The 19,087-nt window shown below is 36.4% G+C and overlaps 1 long non-coding RNA gene across 1 annotated transcript; it reads left to right on the top strand.

Moving 5' to 3' along the window:
• The first annotated feature begins 1,257 nt into the window (after positions 1-1,257).
• LOC144367326 (uncharacterized) lies at positions 1,258-10,298 on the top strand. Its single transcript, XR_013426666.1, has 2 exons — positions 1,258-8,269; positions 10,242-10,298. It is a non-coding gene; the product is annotated as an uncharacterized LOC144367326 (long non-coding RNA).
• The last annotated feature ends 8,789 nt before the right edge of the window (positions 10,299-19,087 follow it).

Raw genomic sequence — 19,087 nt, 5'->3', positions numbered from 1 at the left:
TTGGTGAGTTGTTGACTAGTGAGGTGCGGTGGACGTGGAGCAAAGGTATTGTGATTCTATGTCCAGGACATCCAGGTAGAGTCTTAGACACATGGTACCATGTCCAAGTAGACCATAAACTATAGACTAGGATGAGTGCCAAAGAACATTCTGATCTCAGAGAGAAGAGTGCTTGTGACAAGGTCCAGGTATTGCAATCCAGATAAAGTCAGGAGAGACCATATTCCAAGTTTGCAAGGCAGAATTTTAATAGTAAATGGAATCATAACAGACAAGACTGGGTGCTCTCAGTGAGGTTTGTGGTATTGAGCAAAAGCACTTTGAGCGAGGGCTGGTTTTCTACCAGGAAATTCCTTTCTCTTCAATTTTCAGGGTCAGAGCTTCTCACCTTCTATAAGTACATACTTTTCTTTGAATACAAAAGTGAAACAATAATCGTAACAAACTGAAAAACAAACTGAGCAATCACTCAGGGCCCTCTTTTCAGAAAGACCCTACGGCCTCTGTTGCATCTTGCAAAATAATGTCCTAGAGCTCTCAGTTAATTTTCCTTCACTAAGCAATGTGACTTGGCACCTTTTTAGTGCACATTTTTCAGGATTGCACATTCATCAACAATGGACATTTTTATTAGAAAGCAAAATAAGAAGATTCAGAATATATTTTGCAAATGAGAATGCTATTTTTAAAAAATTTTCACCTTTGATGCTTTCTGTGAGGATCAAAATTTGATAAATGCTCAATTGTCCTTTTAAATTCTGTATATTTGCTTCTATGTGGAGTGAGATAGTTCGTTTTTTTAAATAATGGGTGATTGAGAAAGGGCTTATCTTAATAAAATCAAAACCACAAGAAAATAGGATCTGTGTTAAAGGCAGAGCTTTTCAATATATACAATAAATCACTGTTTTCAAATTATGATCATGACAGAAAAAGTCAGGTGATTAAAATGCATGTAGGAGATCCAGCCTATTCTCACTATTCAAAGAGAATGAGTACTTATAGTTTGTAGTCTTTACTTTTTTATCATGCATATTTTTTACACTTGTTATATTGTTGATTATATTCCCTGCTCTTTTAACTTAATTAAGAGTCCTTATTCCTATATTTCATAATTTATATTAATAAACATTCATGTTTGATTTTTAATTTCTTCAAATGTTTCTCTTCATCAGTGCATCAATATTTATACAACTATTCCAAAATTTATATTAATTTAATATTATTCCAGTTTTTTTCTTTTTGGGAAAATGTTGCACAAGGTCATAAATCATATAAAGTGTCTACATTTTGCATCATGCGTATTAATGGTTTTCTCAAACTTACCTAACAGGTTAAAGGTATATAATGAACTTTAGTCTCTGGTTACCTAGCACATACTGACTTCCTGTAACTGTAATCATTTGTCTTCCACTGAGCAGAATGTCACAGTGAGTGCAGATGTTACTGCACACTTGTCAGGACTGCATTTCTTGGGATGTGGTAGAAAAATTGTGGAAAACATTTTTACCAGTGAGAAAATTAAAGAGGCTACCTCTTTCTCTTTTTAACATTTGGTTAATTTTATGAGGCTTCAATAATTGTTCCATAATCCTTTTCTAAAAATTATTTGTGTGCATGGTGCATGATTCATTCATCATATCTCATAATTACGATCAAGAAGGAGCTTCAATGTGAGAAAAAATTCCCAAACCAGAACCAATCAAAATAAAAAGAGGAGGGATGAGAGGTTTCCAGGCTAACAAATGGTCAATATGGTTCCATCTCTTATCATAATGCATGATAATATTGTAAGGAGAAAATTTATTAAAAACAAACTTACTTTTATTACTGTGTGGTAGATCATTTAAAATTTTTCCATATGAAATAATGGACAGCAAGTAGAATTGGATAATCTTTAGACAGGCAGTTTGGTATGTGAATCCTATTATTTATTGCCCTGTGAAGGCAGAAGAAGAAGCAGAACTTAGGCTGAGGAGTGAAAGTCAATGTATTCCAAACATCAGTGTGTGGAGCTCAATGATGGTCACTTCATTTCTGGACGGGGCTTTGGCACCTATAAATCTCAAGAGGTAAGAGTAGGGTATTGCATTAAGGGTTCCAAAGAAAGTAGACATAGGATGAATGGAATCCAATCTGGGTTGTCAAGGTACTTGCTTCCTATATGACTCTGGGGGGCTTATATGGTTCTGTGTTTCTCCAGGCGAGAGCTATTCCATGTGTGGGAGAGACAATGGTCAGACATTGCTTTACATCACTGATGGTGTGGTCCCCTACTGAGTATTTACCAATTTGCTAGAATGATGGATTTTAGCAATTAGTTTTCACTGGGTCTGGTTTCTCTATTTCTATACTTTGCAATTTTTTTCCTTCCAAGAAAGCAAGGTTCATAAAAATCTATGTAGCAAAAAGTAATTGAGATGAGAAGCACAGAATAAATGATGGGGATAACTTCCTTCCACTGTGAGGAAGTCTTCAGCATCTCACAGAAAATGCTGCACCTTGGCTGAATAGATTTTTTTCATGTGCTCTCAACTGCAGGAAATTTAGCTGAATGTATAATACAACATCCTAAGAAGTCAAGTGGCACATAAGAAAGATATTTCCAATTATTGGTCATCATTTATGTGTGCTGTATTGACAAATTACAATCTGAAGAGGAGTGAGCTAAGTTCACTAGAGTGGAACTAATTTTGTACTCTGGACACTTAATTGTGTGATAAGCAATTAGTACCCTGAACTTTGGATGTAGTATTTTTCTTCTGCATGACTTAAGGAAAAATCCAGAGACCAATTGTAAGAGAAGTGAGAAGACATGTTCACATTGTAGGGCAAAGTGGCATAAAGTGGACCTCTAGGGCTTCAGCCGAACTTCACATGCCCTGACACTTAGGAAATTCAGGGCTGGTATCAGTAGGCGGTGGTAGGACTCAGGATCACATTCAGTTTGATTTCATGGAAAAATAAATCATCTGAAAAATTTAAGAAGAGAAAAGAATATGTTTGATTTGCCTTTTTATTCTTTAACAAATGAACTTCCAAATCATTATCCAACCTTTGTAGACCATGAAATATTGTTATTTTCTCTCTTATTATATCTTCCACAAAAGAGTGTGAATTAACTTTAAGGGCTCACACTAATGTGATTAATCCCTTACAACATGAGTACATTTTCTTATTTAAATTAAGTGCATTTTTTATTAAATATATATCCTCACACTATACATATTTTTCCAGCCAGTGTTTAGATCCATCATATATAGTTAAGGTGTGGGCCAGAGGTTACACAGCACATTGCTTTTTGTTCAAGAGCCTATTATCAATCTGGCCCCTGGTTGGCATCTGGGAACTTTGATTTTTAGGTTTTTAATAACACTCAAAGATCGCGAATGTTCCTAAATGGCATGAACATTGCAGTTTATCTAGGCATTCTTCAGTCATGTTCATAGTCCTGTTGTGCCAGGGCAGTGGGATAGGTTACCAAAAGACCAGAGAAAATACCTGGAGACTCCATATAGGCAAAAGTCCTTATTGAGAAATGCTTACAGGGAGGGTCCTGCAGTGACAGGCTGAACAGACAGCACCTGCCTCTCTCACATTGGTCCATGTAAATAGAAGCAGAGTGATTACTTCCCATTATAGGCATGTTTGTCCTAGAGAGTTGGTAAAGAAGTGAAAAAAATTAATTCCAAACATCAGTATGTGGAGCTCAATTATAGTCACTTCATTCCTGCATGGGGCTTTGGCACCTATAAACCTCAAGAGGTAACAGTAAGGGGTTGGGTTGAGGGTTCATAAGAAAGTAGACACAAGTTAAATGGAATCCAATCTAGGTTGTCAAGTTAGTTGTTCCTTATGTGACTCTGGAGGACTCACATGTCCACTCTTTCTTCAAGCTAGAGCTATTCCATGCACAGGAGAGTCAATGATCAGACATTGCTCTACATCATTGTCTGATTTCAGTCTATTCAACCAATTTAGTAAAAGATGAATGTCAGCACTTGGTTTGCACTGGTACTGGTCTCTGTTTATTTCCATACTTCAGGAAATCTTTTTTCCTTCCAAAAAGGCAAGATCCAGAGACATCTGTGTGGCAAAATGTACAGAAAATGAGAAGCACAGATAAATTATGAGGATTCCTTCCTTTCTGCTCTGAGGTAGCCTTCAGCCTCTCACAGAAAATGGTGGACCTGAGCTGAGCAGAATTTTCCATGTGCTCTCAACTGTGGGAAGTTTACATGAATATATAATATAACATCCTGATAAGTCAAACTGGGACCTAACAAGGATATTTGTAAATTATTGGTCATCATTCATGTGTGTTATATTGACAGATGACTCTCTGAAGTGGAGTGATCTAAGTTCACTAGACTTGAAAGAATTTTGTATTCAAATATCACCTTGTGACCACTCAATTATTTGACAGGGATCAAGTTCTGTGAAGTTTGAATTTGAACTTTTTGCTTCTGCAAGAGTTAAGGAAACATCCAGAGAGCAATTGTGAAGACCCATGCCAGGACTTGGTAGATTGTAGGGCAAAGTCTCATGAAGGGTGCAAGTGTTACTCCAAGTGCCCTTATTCCTGAGAAATTCAGGGGTAGAATCAGCAGAGGGCAATAGGAACAGAAACACTTTCATTTTGATTTCTTGGAAAGAGAAATTTCTGAGAATTTTAAATCAGAAAAGAGCAGTTTGATTTACCTTTTTAATATTCAACAAATAAACTTTCAAATCATCTTCCAAATTTTGTAGACTATGCAGTAAACACCATTTCCACTCATTATATTTTCCACAAAAGAGACTGATTTAGCTTTAAGGGCTGATGCTTATGTGAATAATCCCTTAGAAGAAGAATATAATTTCTTATTTGTAAGTCTATATCCTTTGAATATATATAAACATATGTGTGTGTGTGTGTGTGTGTGTATTTCCCGCAATTGTTTAGTTCTGTTGTGTAGAGATACAGTCAGAGAGCCAGAGATCACATAGCACATTGCTCTTTGTTCAAGAGCCTATTATTAATCCTACCCTTGGTTGAAATCTGGAAACTTTATTTTTTTTACATTATTATAATGCACAAGGATACTAAAAGTTCCTAAAGGGTAAAGATAGTGGAGTTTATTTGTGTATTCTGTAGCCATGTTCATAGTCCAGTTGTGTCAGGGCATTGGCATAGGTTGCCAAAAGATCAGAAAAAATACCTGCAGAGTGCATTCTAGAAAAATGTCCTTATTAAGAAATTATCTCAACAACATTTGTTGTAGAAAATATTTTCCATGTGGTTTCAAAATTACTTTATTGGGAATTAGTGTATTCTGTGTGTCTTCACTTGGAGAAGATTCATATGAACTTGCATTGTATTTCTTCTGTAATCAATCACATGCCCTCTTCCCCTGTGTTAATTTTACTTAGTGACATTATCACATAAATTAGTCCTTCCAGAAATTCAGTGAAGTTGAATTGCTCCTAGGGTCCACTAATGCCAGTGTACTAGGATTTATGTGTATGGAGAGGCTTCTTGGATGCCAGATACTACTCACTAACAAGGAAATACCCAAAGTGATTTTAAGGACACTACACCAAATACAGAACTAACACAAGATATGATTAGTTTTGTGAGGTCACTGCTTCTGTGCATGATATTCAAAATAATTCTTTGGCAATTTCTTTCATTCTTACAGAAGAGAAAAATGGACATTCAAAGTTCAGGGTACTAGCACCTTATCACATAATTCAGTAGTCTTATGAAAACACTGGGATATAAAATTCTTCCAGTCTATTGACCTGTCCTCTTTGCTCACTATAAGTTATCTCTCATACTATGGTTCTCCAAGTACTTCTTTTGGACATTCCTCTAGGTTCCTAATAGTAAGACAATAGATGCCACCAAAATAGCTATAGAAGCTGGTTTCCGCCATATTGATTGTGCTTATGCATACCAAGTAGAAGAGGAGGTAGGACTGGCCGTTAGAAGCAGATTGAAGATGGCACTGTGAAGAGAGAAGATATAGTCTGTATTTCAAAGGTATTGTGTATGCAGTGTAAAAATTACTGCAGTGTGATATAAAGAACTGAGAATTATGTTGGGTGATCAGTTGTTGGTGATCAGTTGTTGTGTAAAATGATTATTTCTACAATGTTTATTCACATAAAAATACAGTATCAAAAGCAGAGAAAGGGGGTTGAGGTTGTGGCTCAGTGGTAGAGCGTTTGCCTCACATATGTGAGGCACTGCATATAAATAAATGAATAAAATAAAAGTCCATCAACAATTAAAAAATAATTTAAAAAAAAAGCAGAAAAAGATTATGTATTCCTACTCAGAGTCTATAAATTTATGACTTTAAGTTCTTAAATTTCTGACTCTTCAATCAGCAGTATGATTTTGTATTGCTTATGGAATCCGAATTATGACCAGATTATGGACTCATTATCTCCTGATTGACTTTTTAATTTTTTTCATCATTCTGAATATCAACATTTCATTTGTCGTTATAAAAGAACAATGTAGGACATTTCTATTTGTAGTAAACAAGATATAGCTAAAGTATCTTGTTTATTAAGATCTTCAAACTGTGTTTCCCTTCAGTTCTTTAAATAAAAAATACTAATTCTTATTTTATGAAGTGAATTAATGAAATAGACTAACAATAGCTTTGTAATATCTATGAACATAAATCAGAGATTAAATAATGCTATTATCTGATAAAAATTTTATGTCATTTGTAATTTCTTCCATAGTTCAATTGATTGACTAATAATAGACAAAAATACAATCCAGTTTACATGAATAGGTCTGATCGATGGAAACCCAAGTCTTGAAGAGACTATCTTTCTTGTGATCACCATTTTCAGTGCATAGATACATGCATGTCTCAATACGAAGTTAAACAATTCCTCCAAATATGGGTAATATATTAATCTAGTTTCATTTCCCTTTTTAACCTCTGTAGCTTTGGTCCACTTTTCTTCCACCCGAATTGGTCCATTCTTGTTTGGAAAGATTATAAGCTATCCTCAGAATCTTCTCTGTTTATTTATCCATTATGTCTGCAGTACTAGAGACTTGCTTGCTTTTTGCCTTAGCCTGTTAATCTGATGGTAAATATTACTTTGGGGCTGTTCAAGTTTCAGGTCATTAATATTTGATAAGGACTATTCATCTTCCAGCATCAAATCAATTTTGAATTGAAACTTGAATGACCATCTTTGGTACACATGTTTCTGGGTAGATAAAGACCACTCTTCAGCCTGTATCATCACTGAAATTCATCATTGCTGGAGATCAAGCCCATGCAACCAGTGACTTACCCAGTGAAAGAGAGACATTTCCTTAGGGCAATGTATAGGGACAGGAAAAATAACATAAGCTACTAGAAGACCCAATTAGGAGACCTGAGAATATCTTATTTAATTATACATTTGTGAATGTATAAATACATACATATATACAAATAAAATTAAATGTATACATTATATGATGTAAGAGAATACAGGAAGCTATGCACCTGAAGATATTCCTTATACCTCCGCATGTAAAGAATTTGGAAATAGATGAATATAGACTGATGTTCCACGTGTTTCAAAGAGCTTTAGTTTCCCATCCTCTAAGTATTTATAGCAGCCTTGTTGTGCATGGATATATGAATTTGGCGAGATTGCTGTTATGATCACTTCTATTGCAGCCAGGGGAAACTTAATATATGACTCACTGGATCTCTGTGCTGTATGGGAGGTGAGTGCCTGAATTAGTGATCTCACAGGAAGCCCACAGGGTGACAGTCAGGTATGTTTTCTCCTGAAATTGTGGGCCTAGAAACCATTATTTTTAGAATAGATTTTTTTTATTAGGTGGTGGGGAGGCACACATTACTGGAATGTAACGGAGGGAAATAGAGGAGAAGAACTGATGACAAGGAGGAAATGCAACTCCTGCCTCCACATGCATTCATATCTGATGCCCTGAATTACTTTTCTGGCTCTCAACAATTTGCTCTATTATCTTTACCATTTTTTCTCCTCTTCACAACCAATTCATCAGCTTTGTTGTCATTCCTGGACAGTGCTCCTCTTAACAGTTCTGTCTTGCCTTCAGAGTGACATAGTTGACTGTACATATGCCTCTTCCCAACCCCTTCCTCCCTAGGCCATGGAGAAGTGCAAGGACGTAGGATTGGCCAAGTCCATTGGGGTGTCCAACTTTAACCGCAGGCAGCTGGAGATGATCCTGAATAAACCAGGACTCAAGTATAAGCCTGTCTGCAACCAGGTGAGAGCCCTGAGCCTCACTGCCATCTCTTATTCATTTCCTTGTATCTGCAGCACTGCCAGGCGTCCACTCCCCCGCCCCCCGCCCCAAGTTCTTTTGTCTTTGTGAAACAAAGATTTAGTGCCACTATCTTGTAGGGTGTGGAAGATTCTCAATTTTATGTCTGTTTTGAATTATTAGTGAAAGTAAGGAAACAGTCATAATGTTCAGTTTAAGGGAGCATCTGGTATATAAAGGTAAGTTAGGGAGAGAGTGGTTGTCCATCAGACTTCAGTGGCAAGTTGAACTTGTTCTTGAGCAATGAAGAATAACCTGAGACTGGATGGGTGAATATTCTGCAGAGGGAATTGTGTGTAGCAAAGAGGGCCAGTACATAGGAATGGGCAGTGAGCAAGAAAAGACACAAAATAGGAGATCAGTGGTCAGGGTTTGTGTGGAGGTTGGGTGCCTGCATCCTTGTTATCTCTTATTTCAGCCTCTGGACCACAGAAATGCTTAACTGGCAGAGTAAAGTAGAGCTTGTGAAAGTTAAAGGACTAGAGGAAGTTACTTGTGTATGGTGATATTGATGCTGGATGGAATCCACATTCAGGAACTTTTAGCTGATTGTACATTTGGCCTTGTGCCTAAACCCCTCTTACTTGTTATTCTATGCTTTCCGATATCAAATCAACTGTGTATACCAATATATTCTGTGCATGGTTCTGGGCTCTACTTTTTTGACAACTTTCAGTCATGGAGTGATGGTCTGTGGTTAGAACACAACTTATAAAATTCATGAATTCATGTGTAGAGGTCGAGTACTATAAATTTCAAATAAAATGTTAAAATTGAAAATGTTTTTGCTGAATTTTTTTATCATGAAGTTTTTTATACATACAAAAATTTTCAGAATGTGATACTGGACATCCATATTTTCCACCATGGGTCTAAAACTGTTGACTTTGCAGATCACTGTGAGATATTGATTTATGCAGGCATATCTGTATAAATATGTGTAATATTTTGCTAAATCTCTTCAAAGTAAATTGTAGATTCACTTTTAGAGAGCTCAGGGAACATATCTTAGGAATGAAGATGATCTCCCATGTAGCACATTTACAATACTACATCTAAAGGTAGCAGTAAGTCTCTCACGTCATCTAAATCCAATCTGTGTTCAAGTGTCTGAAGTATCTTTTTGTAGTTCTTTCCATCATCAGGATGAAACTCAGGTTCACATGTTCCTTCTGTCATGTTTCTTAACCTCTTTTCACACAGAAAATTCAGCTTTTCCACATGACATTAAACCAGTTTTTTTAAAACTTTCTTATATATCATTTAATTTGTTTTACATTCCCATTTTCAGTCAGTTAGGAGGTAGACTTGAATTTCTTCTTACAGATCAAGGGCCTGCCGAAGAGCCAAGGAGCCAGAGTGGTCCTGCATCACACTAGAACAACAGGAGACATGTTGCTCAGAGCAGCAGGCATGGGGTGATTAGAAAGCAAAAAGGTGAAACTCCCAAAAGAGAGAGCAAATCTTCACAGAGAGGAGAGGGATGGCATGCTCATCTTGCTTCCCAGTTTTGTTGGGTGTACCACAGAAGTCTTCTGAGTACTGCTAGGTTCACCTCTTGAGTGTTGATTGACAGTAAGGTTTTTCTTCAGATTTTCAAATCTCCACTGTGCACGTTACTGCCCTGCAGAGGGGATATTTTCAGGTCAGGGTCACTTTGTCTCACATTGACTGGTTCAAATTGGAACTCTAAGATCCCTGAGTTTTCTTTTTTGATGAATAAATTTACCCAAATGTCACCTGCAGAATACTGACCAAATGTCTGTCAAATTTGTACTGTGAGTCTTTGACCAAATTCTTGATTTATGGCACAACATAATATCAAATTGAATTTTTAAAAATTCAGCTTTTTTATTTGCAATTTTGTTTTCATATTAACATTAGAACCAAATATCCTCTACCTTGTCCACTGCAGGTAGAATGTCATGTTTATTACAACCAGAGGAAACTGCTGGACTTCTGCAAATCCAAAGGCTCTGATTTCATGATTTCTAGGATTGGCAATAAGAAGTCTACATAGGCTAAAATCTTTCTACTTGTGTGATAGGTTTTTGATTTCGAGTTGACTGAAGATGATATGAAAGACTTAGATGGTCTGAACAGAAATTTTCAATATATTATCATGCAGCTGTAAGTAACTTTGGTAGACATGTGCCTTTGTTTACTTTCAAGTCTTTCCCTCTTTTCGGTGCAGTTTTCATCAGAACCCAAACACTGCAGTTGTTTGTCAAAAGGCTTCTATTGATGCTGTTGGGAGAACATTTGGTTTTGAGTTTGAAAATGTAGACATCTCAATGCAGAGGATAAAGTAGTTTTTGAGAAGAGAGATTCAAACTCAAGAGAAGGGTGTAGAATAAAAGTCATTGAAGAGAACTGATAGTCATGAAAAAATTTTTTTACTTTTTTGCAATGCTTTATAGTTATGGAGTCTGGTATTAGACATATATTATAAGTGAGGATAAACAAGGAATATATGTCCCTTCTGCATGTCAGAAATTTTCTTCATAACAGAAATTAATGTGATGATGTTTGAAAGGGGATTAGACAATCCATGATGACACATGGTTAAATATTGGCAGATATATTGTTATCATTACTGATATTTTTGTTAATATAGATACCAATGAAGAGGTAGGAACATATGTCAAGAGGCAGTAGCAAGCAATCAGCAACTCTTGTTACCTACTATATTTTAAGAAGTAATGATTTTATGTTGTATTATTTCTAAATTAATATTCTAGATTCTACAATCACTCAGGAAATATAATGGAGCTCCTAGGTAACCCTTCTTTACCCCTGTAGAAATGGAGTCACTGAGTCTGTGTTACATATTTTTCTTTCTCATTTTAGTATTGCTGACCACCCAAATTATCCATTTTCTCATGAATATTAACATCGACACTTTTGAAATGACTTCTACTTGTATCCCCTGCATGGATAGTGATGCAGGAGACAGCTGCTAATTGGATACATCACTTCTGTTGTTATTTCATTCTTCTTAGCAATTGACATTCTGCTACAGCAAAGTTGACCAGTCCAGTAAAAACGGCACTCAATTTTTGAAAAAAAAAAAAAGTTTATTTTCTCAAGATTCCGCATTCACTCTTTTATGCTTATTATTAGTTTTTTTTTTGATTCATTATGAACAAAGACTAATTTGGCTACCAGCTTGTAAGCTGGCGTTTGGTGATTCTAATACATTCCTAGGGTTGGAAAAGATGAGATTTCTAAGACTTTATGGAAATAGCAATTGATATTTATTAATCAATGCTTCTCTAGCCCGTGGAATAATCAGAAAACACATTGCATTTAGATGATGGTTCTTAGTCTGCAAGGTGAAGCACACATGACAGAGAGGAGCAGCAATCCAAGGGCTCCATTCCTGCAGCTCAAGATACCAGAGCTCCTGGAAACTGGGGAATGAGGTTTTCCTTTTACATGGTTGTGAAGAAGGAAGGGGATCCAACCTGAAAGGAGCATGAGGAGTCAGGTGTGCAAAGGTTGAAGAGGATGAGTTGGGCACTTCTTTGGGACATACAAAGATTTTTGTGTGTGTGTTTGTGTGTGTGTGTGTGTGAGTGTGTGTATACGATTATACATAATATTGGGATTCATGATGCCAAATTTATATATGCACATAATATTTGATCAATCTCATTCCTAAATACTTTCCCCATCCTTTCTCTTTTCCTTCCCCTGATCTGTTTGATCTATCGTCCTGACCTTCTTTCTGTTATTTTTATTTTAATTCAGATAGTCTATATGTACATGTATATATGAGGATGATTTGATATGTTGATTTACTGTCATATGTATGGAAATAGCATAATAGGATAAATTTTATTTCCTAGTTATTTCCCCATGCCTTCTTTTCCTCCTCTCTTCTTCCTCTTGATTCCTTTTCTCTACTCTGCTGTTCTTCCTTCCACCAAATGTTCTTTTGATAATTATATGCTGTAGACAAAAAGGAATGTTTGAGTATTTTATTTAATGCCATAGCTGGAGTCAATGATTAGCATTAATAAAAAAAGCTGAAACAATCCTAATTACAATATATTTGTAAATATTTACGTCAATGAAGATGCATTCATAGAAAAGAATCTCACAAGTCACTTGGAAATTTGGAATATACAGTGATGTGACAAAATGTTGGATTAGAAAATCTCAAGTTTTTCCCATAAAAACATCAAAAAGTCATTAGATTTTGGTGAATTATCCCTATACAAATTCTATAAAGAGTCAATTACCTAAAGCACCAGTGAAAGCATGCAATGAAGAAAACCAGGATTCAAAATGATAGACAATTTCAGTGTATTTTTGCCCGTCATTGCCAAAGCTGCCTCGCACAATGTGGTCTTGGTCCATGGGTAGTGTACAAGAACTATCAATTTCTTTCTGCAAATCAATTTACTGTACTAAAAGTCACATCAAAAAACAAATAACCCAATCAGTAAGTGGGCTAAGGAACTGAACAGATACTTTACAGAAGAAGAAATGCAATCGGTCAACAAATGTATAAAAAATGTTGAACATCTCTAGCAATTAGAGAAATGCACATCAATACTACACTAAGATTTCATCTCATTCCATTGAGAATGACAATAATTAAAAATATAGTCAACAATAATTGTTGGCCAGGATATCGTTAAAGATCTACTTTTTCCATGGTGGATACTTGTGGGACTGCATCCACTATGGAAAGCTGTATGGAGATTCCTCAGAAAACTCGGAATGGAACCACCATTTGACCCAGCTATCCCACTCTTAAGTTTATACCAAAAGGACTTAAACATCAATGTTTATAGCAGCTCATGTCACTGTAGCTAAATTATGGAATCAACATAGGTGTCCCTCAGAAAATGTGGTTTATATATTAAATGGAATATTAGTTAGCTTTAAAGAAGAATGAAGCCTCTATGAGCCATCCATATGCCCCAGTGTCCATATGGTCTTATAAATTTTGAAAAGCATCCTTTTCCTGTTGGAGAAAGACATGTTTCATTAACTCTCAAAGGACCACTTACTTAGTGGCCATTGTTCTTTCACCTTACCTACTGACGTCTCCTTAATGCACAATTGTGATGGACTCTACAGGTGGTGGTAGCAAAGACCCACTCAGAACCAATCTCCATCTTTCTCTTCTGGCTGTGCAGATTTATTAAGCTTAAACACCTTCCATTTATTGCTAACATTAAAGTATGTAAATGACAAGTAAAAAAAAAGAAGAATGAAATTATGGCATTTGCCATTAATGAATGAAGCTGAAGAATATCATGCTAAGCAAAACAATCCAATCCCCCAAAATCAAAGGCAGAATGTTTTCTGTAATATTCGGATGCTAATTCAAAATAAGGGGAGCACTATAAAAGGATAGAGTTAGATTAGGTAGAGGGGAGTGAAGGAAGGGGAGGGGAGGGGATGTGGGGATAGGAAGAATAGTAGAATGAAACAGACATTATTACTTTATGTATATATATGACTGCATGACCAATGTGATTTAACAACATGTACACTCTAAAAAATGAGAAATTATACCCAACAATATATGATATATCAAAGTGCACATATACATTCTATTGTCTTATATAACTAACCAAAACAAATAAAAAGTTTAAAAAATATCACTGAATCTTATCTGGTCACAAACCTTAGGAGATATCAGGTAACAAGTATGTGCTTATCATCTCTAAGACACCTTGTTCATCCTCTCAGCCAGGCAGGCAGCTGAACTTCTTAGATAATTGCTGAAATTAGATGACAGCCTTCAGCAGATCAGAGAGTCAGCTTGATACTCATAGTCCATAAAACACCAGATTTTATGACACATGAATAGACAAAAAATAAATTCTAGGGTACATAAAATGATGCCATTTTGGTTAGGTGACACTTTTATGTTTCTTAGAAAATGGCATGAAATCTTTCCTTGCAATAGAAAATAGAAGTATCATTTTTTTTTCTTTTCATTTATTAAGAAAGTAGTTGAACATCAGTAGTCTTTCCTAAATCATGGAAAATGGACCATGGCTCTGGAAGAGTAGAGGAGAAAATTGAGTCCCTTGGTGACATTGCTGCTACTTCTGTGCATACCATGGCTGATCAGCCCTTGGAAACCAAGGGGCTCGCTTATGCTCTACAGGAGAAATCAAAGATTCTGAATGGTCTTGTATGGAGGCAAAATGCAGTTAGTTCAGAGGTTTCAGGGAGAAACTTGTTATCTTCAGTGGTTGCTGTCATTTGACTACAACAGGTCATAAAATCTTACAAAAATATCATATTGGCTGAACCCACACAGACAGGTTTACTCCCCAAACTCAAAACTCAGAGAAATAATGAACTCCGGGTATAGTCCATGTGAGTCTAGAAATTATCCCATCTGCTCCTGGCTCTTCTCTCCTATGTGTTTTGACATCATTTGCAGCTGGGAGCAGACAGACCAGTACAGCAGCACAATATCCAGATTAGGATGAGGAGTCAACTCTGTCAAAATAATCTTCTTAGAAAAGAGGGATACTTACACAGAATCCCCCTGCAGTAACATTCTCATATGGCATTGGCTAGGATGGACCACAGCTCCTTTTTCACAGTGACCACACACTAATTTCAATGAAATTAACATGAATGACTACTGACCCTGGCCAGTGTGGGCAGCTGAACTAAGATCTCTCATGTGAATTTGCAGGGACACAAAATAAAACACAGACACAATTTACCTTTACACAAGCTTCAGGACAGCTTTCCTGGCTATCGGCCTCAGGCTCTCCAAAAGGGAGAGCAAGAGAAAGTCACGAGAGGCTGAGAAGAGAGAGGGAACACATTCAGAAGTGAGCTTTTATTGGAGGGACTCTTGTTCTTAGAAATCTCTATCTAAAAAGGTCAGAAGGGGCAGGACTACAAGGGAACAGGAGAGTGTAACTCAATCCTAGGGGCATGCCCCACAAAGAGAACCTTCTTACTATCTGAGCAGGGGAAAAGACAGAGTCATGAGTCATGAATCATGGCACTACTGTGCCAGACTACAGTGACCATTCAGAATCACGTGATGCATCAGGACTAGAAGGTGTGGTTACTCAATGTGGCTCCCCACATATTCCCCCTTCTTTCTTTGAAAAAGCAGGTGATGAATCACACTATCTTGAGTCACCGAATTCTTGTTCAGAAGGCACAACATCCTACAATCACAACACAAGAGAGAATTAGTAGCAATGAGAACAATACAAGGATATACCATGCAGAATGTTCAACAATGTTACAGGGGTTAAAGCCATTTAACTCTTAAAGTATTTGATCAGCTAAAGAAGTAGAATCTGAAAAATAAATCTTACTTTTTTTTTGTATATCTTGGATATGATGATGTAACTCTAAAAGATCTAAGTTGTTATCATTATTCTGCCAAATACCTAACAAATGGTATTTAAACTTCTCTCAATCCCATTGGGAAGCATTGTATTTGGCAGCAGTAACACACACATATTTATACTCAGCCTGACATTTAAGTCTTCCTTTGAATTTCAAAGCTGAAAGTTCATTAACAATATTTATGACAGTAGCTTCTAAGGATTTAGCTTAGTCTCAATCTTTTCATCAATATTTATTTGATTATGAAGAGTGATGGAAGTGTTCTTAGCCAAATTATTAGGAAAATCTGCATGTTGAATATTTTGAGATATGGCCACAGAAGCTGTGACTGTGGAAGCAATAAATGAAACTAAGTTAACTACTCCCAATACTACGAGTCCAAGAGCACTATAGGTCTCACTAGCTGGGCATGTATTCGTTGTGAAGTTTGAAAACCAGCATCACCATACCATGGCTCTGAAATACTAGCTGGCAATAAGAAAAAAAGAGGGCTGATGAAGTACTAGTGTTCCTTTCTTTCTATTATATCTGGTGTTACAATTAGTAAAATTACATTTATTACATGCTACAAGATACCTGTCATCTTTTCTTATAACTTTTACATTTCCAGTAATTAAAATATAAGGAGATTGAACACAGACCTGTAGGCCATAATAGGAAGCCTCCTTACAGTTTTTGCCTACAAAGTCTAGTGAAGGCTCGTCAGTAAAATGTAAGAATTCTGAGGCATCAATTAATCACCAGACATCTTTCTGAATGCTGTCTTCACTGAAGGTCAATATGTTACTAACAATTCCTCCAGGGGTCATGGCAGCACCCTTGTATAATTGTTTTTTGTCAGTTCTTGGAGATCAGTCCAAAATGTACCCACTATTTCTAGACACCTTATGCTGTACTGGAAAAGTATTTATATAATACATCCACCTAGGAAAGGTGCCAATTTCTATTGCAGAATGGTTAGGACAATGAGGTATTAGTGGACATTCTGCTGAAATGACTGGCTTGTTATGAGAAAGTCCCATTTTAATAACTGATCTGCTATAAGGCTTTGAGTCTCCAGGAACAGTACAATTAGCTGGTCTAAGTCCCCTAACTGCTTTCTTTTCTTCAAAGGACACTTTTAGACCACCAGCATGTTTATCATTGAGACCAACACAAAGGTAATTGAGCACTATAGCCAGAATAATTAAATCCAACCACATGAATGGGAGTAATATGAGTGTCTGTAAATCCTCCAATCATATATGAGTCATTAATAAATACTGGGTTAGATTTTCCATTCCTCACTGCTGGGTGTAGTAAAGGTGGATCTGGAAAATATGTCCAATAGGTTTCTCCCTGATTCCCCTTTACCTTACAGCTCAATAGAGCTAGTATCACCACAAACATCATCGTTGGAGATTTAATTTTTCCTTGCTGTCAATCATAGGTTCAGCCTGCAGCATCAGATTCTTCAGCTGCTTCCATGAGGGTAGCTTCACCATCGGGTCTCTCTGGGCCATTTACTTTCCCCTCTTCCTTTGAGAGTTCTTCTTGGAGGTTGGTGTCAGATCTGGCATCTCTGGATCGGTCCTCAGTCATTTGAATCTTGGTTTTAGGTTCTCCATGCCTAATGGCATGTTTAGGTTACCCAAATATGATGAAAAGCACCTTCTGGGAAAATACAAGCATGACCTCTGCCCCACATAACCATTGGATCTGGTCCTCTTCATTAGCCAGTTTGCAAATCCTTCTACCAAACTCAACCTAAAGGGCCTATTGCTGTTGAAGAAATGTGCTGCTCAGCTGCAGTGTGACCTTCTGAGTCACAGTTTGGAAAATTTAAAATGAAGAGAGCATGATTGAGGTCATTTTAGGGGGTCTCACCTCCCTCTTTTAGTTTTTGTATTTGTAGCTTAATAGATAAATGAGCTCATTCAACAATAGCTTGACCTGTAAGGAATACCTGTTTTATGGTCAATACAAAACTCTTGGCAAAATTGTTGAAAAGAAGAGCTTACATAAGCTGGTGCATTATCACTTTTAAACTATAAAGAACATCCTAATACGACAAAGGCAGCTAAACAAATGAGAAATAACATGTTGACTATTTTCTTTTGTATGGGCTGTAGCAAAGATAAATCTAGAATAAGTATCTACAATTACAAGTACATTACCAAATTGAGTAATGTGAGTTGCATCCATTTGCCATAATTGATTTGGTTTTAATCCATGGAGATTTACACCATATGGTAAAGATGAAGTGTATATAACACACTGGGGGCAGTGATGAATTTAACAAGTCTGCTCTCTAGTAATATTAAAATTTTTTATGCATACCAGAAGCATTTTGATGACACAAAGAATGTGAAGCTTGTGCACAGTCATACAAGACATTTGCTGACAAACAGCAACCAATTTATCAATCTTATCATTACCTGATGTTAAAGGCCCTGGAATATTAGAGTGGGCCCATATGTGGCCTATAAAACATGGGTGTTGTCACATTTGCACCATTTTTTTGCAGGATATAAAACAAATTGAATAACTCTTGTGACAATGTATACCCAATAGTTGAAGTTTCAATATTCTCAGTAACTCCAACTGCATATAAGCTGTCAGAATAAATATTAATGTGCTCATTTGCAAAATGACTTAAAGCACTAATGAGAGCTTGAAGTTCTGCTCATTAAGCAGAAGTATATGAGGTTTGTATTACCTCTGTATGAGCGTGACTATAAAAACCTGCTTTACCTGAGCTTGAGCCATCAGTGAATAGCATTAATGCCCTACTTATTGACTGTGCTCATACAATTTTTGGAAAAATAAAATCAGTTACCAAGGCAAATTGAATAATTCTATCACAAGGATAATGACTTTCTATCTGACCAGGAAGATTAGCAAAAGCTCTTTGCCAAGTATTAGAAGTTTGGAAAAGCCAATCATACTATTGAGCAGAAAATGGGTTGATTATAATATTAGATTCTGATCCAACCAGCTGTAAAATTGAGCAACAAAATTATGAAAAGGAGCTAATGACTTTTGAGGAGAGTGGGCTAAATGAATCCACTCAATAACTTCCAATGATTGCCACATCGTCCCTGTAGGAGCATAAGCATTTGGGAATATCAATAAATATATAGACTCTTTGGGGTTAATTCTATTAAGTTGAGTATTTCAACTTTTCTCCAAGCTGTTCTCACTTCTGTTGTGAACTGATGAGAAGAAGTTGGAGAAGGATCTCCCTGTAATATTTGAAACAAAGGACTTAAATCTATGACTCAGTACTTAGCTTTAAAATGGTACCAGCCAATTTATATCACCTAATAGTGTTTGAAAATCATTAAGGGTGTGCAATTTTTTGACTCCTTATTTGTAAATTTTGAGATTATAAAAGTGAAACACTAATTGTAGGGTTCTGAACAA

Source organism: Ictidomys tridecemlineatus, chromosome 10 (genome assembly GCF_052094955.1).
Source record: "Ictidomys tridecemlineatus isolate mIctTri1 chromosome 10, mIctTri1.hap1, whole genome shotgun sequence".
Taxonomy (NCBI): domain Eukaryota; kingdom Metazoa; phylum Chordata; class Mammalia; order Rodentia; family Sciuridae; genus Ictidomys; species Ictidomys tridecemlineatus.
Note: the sequence above shows the minus strand (reverse complement) of the source record. Positions and strands in the feature narration are given on the sequence as shown.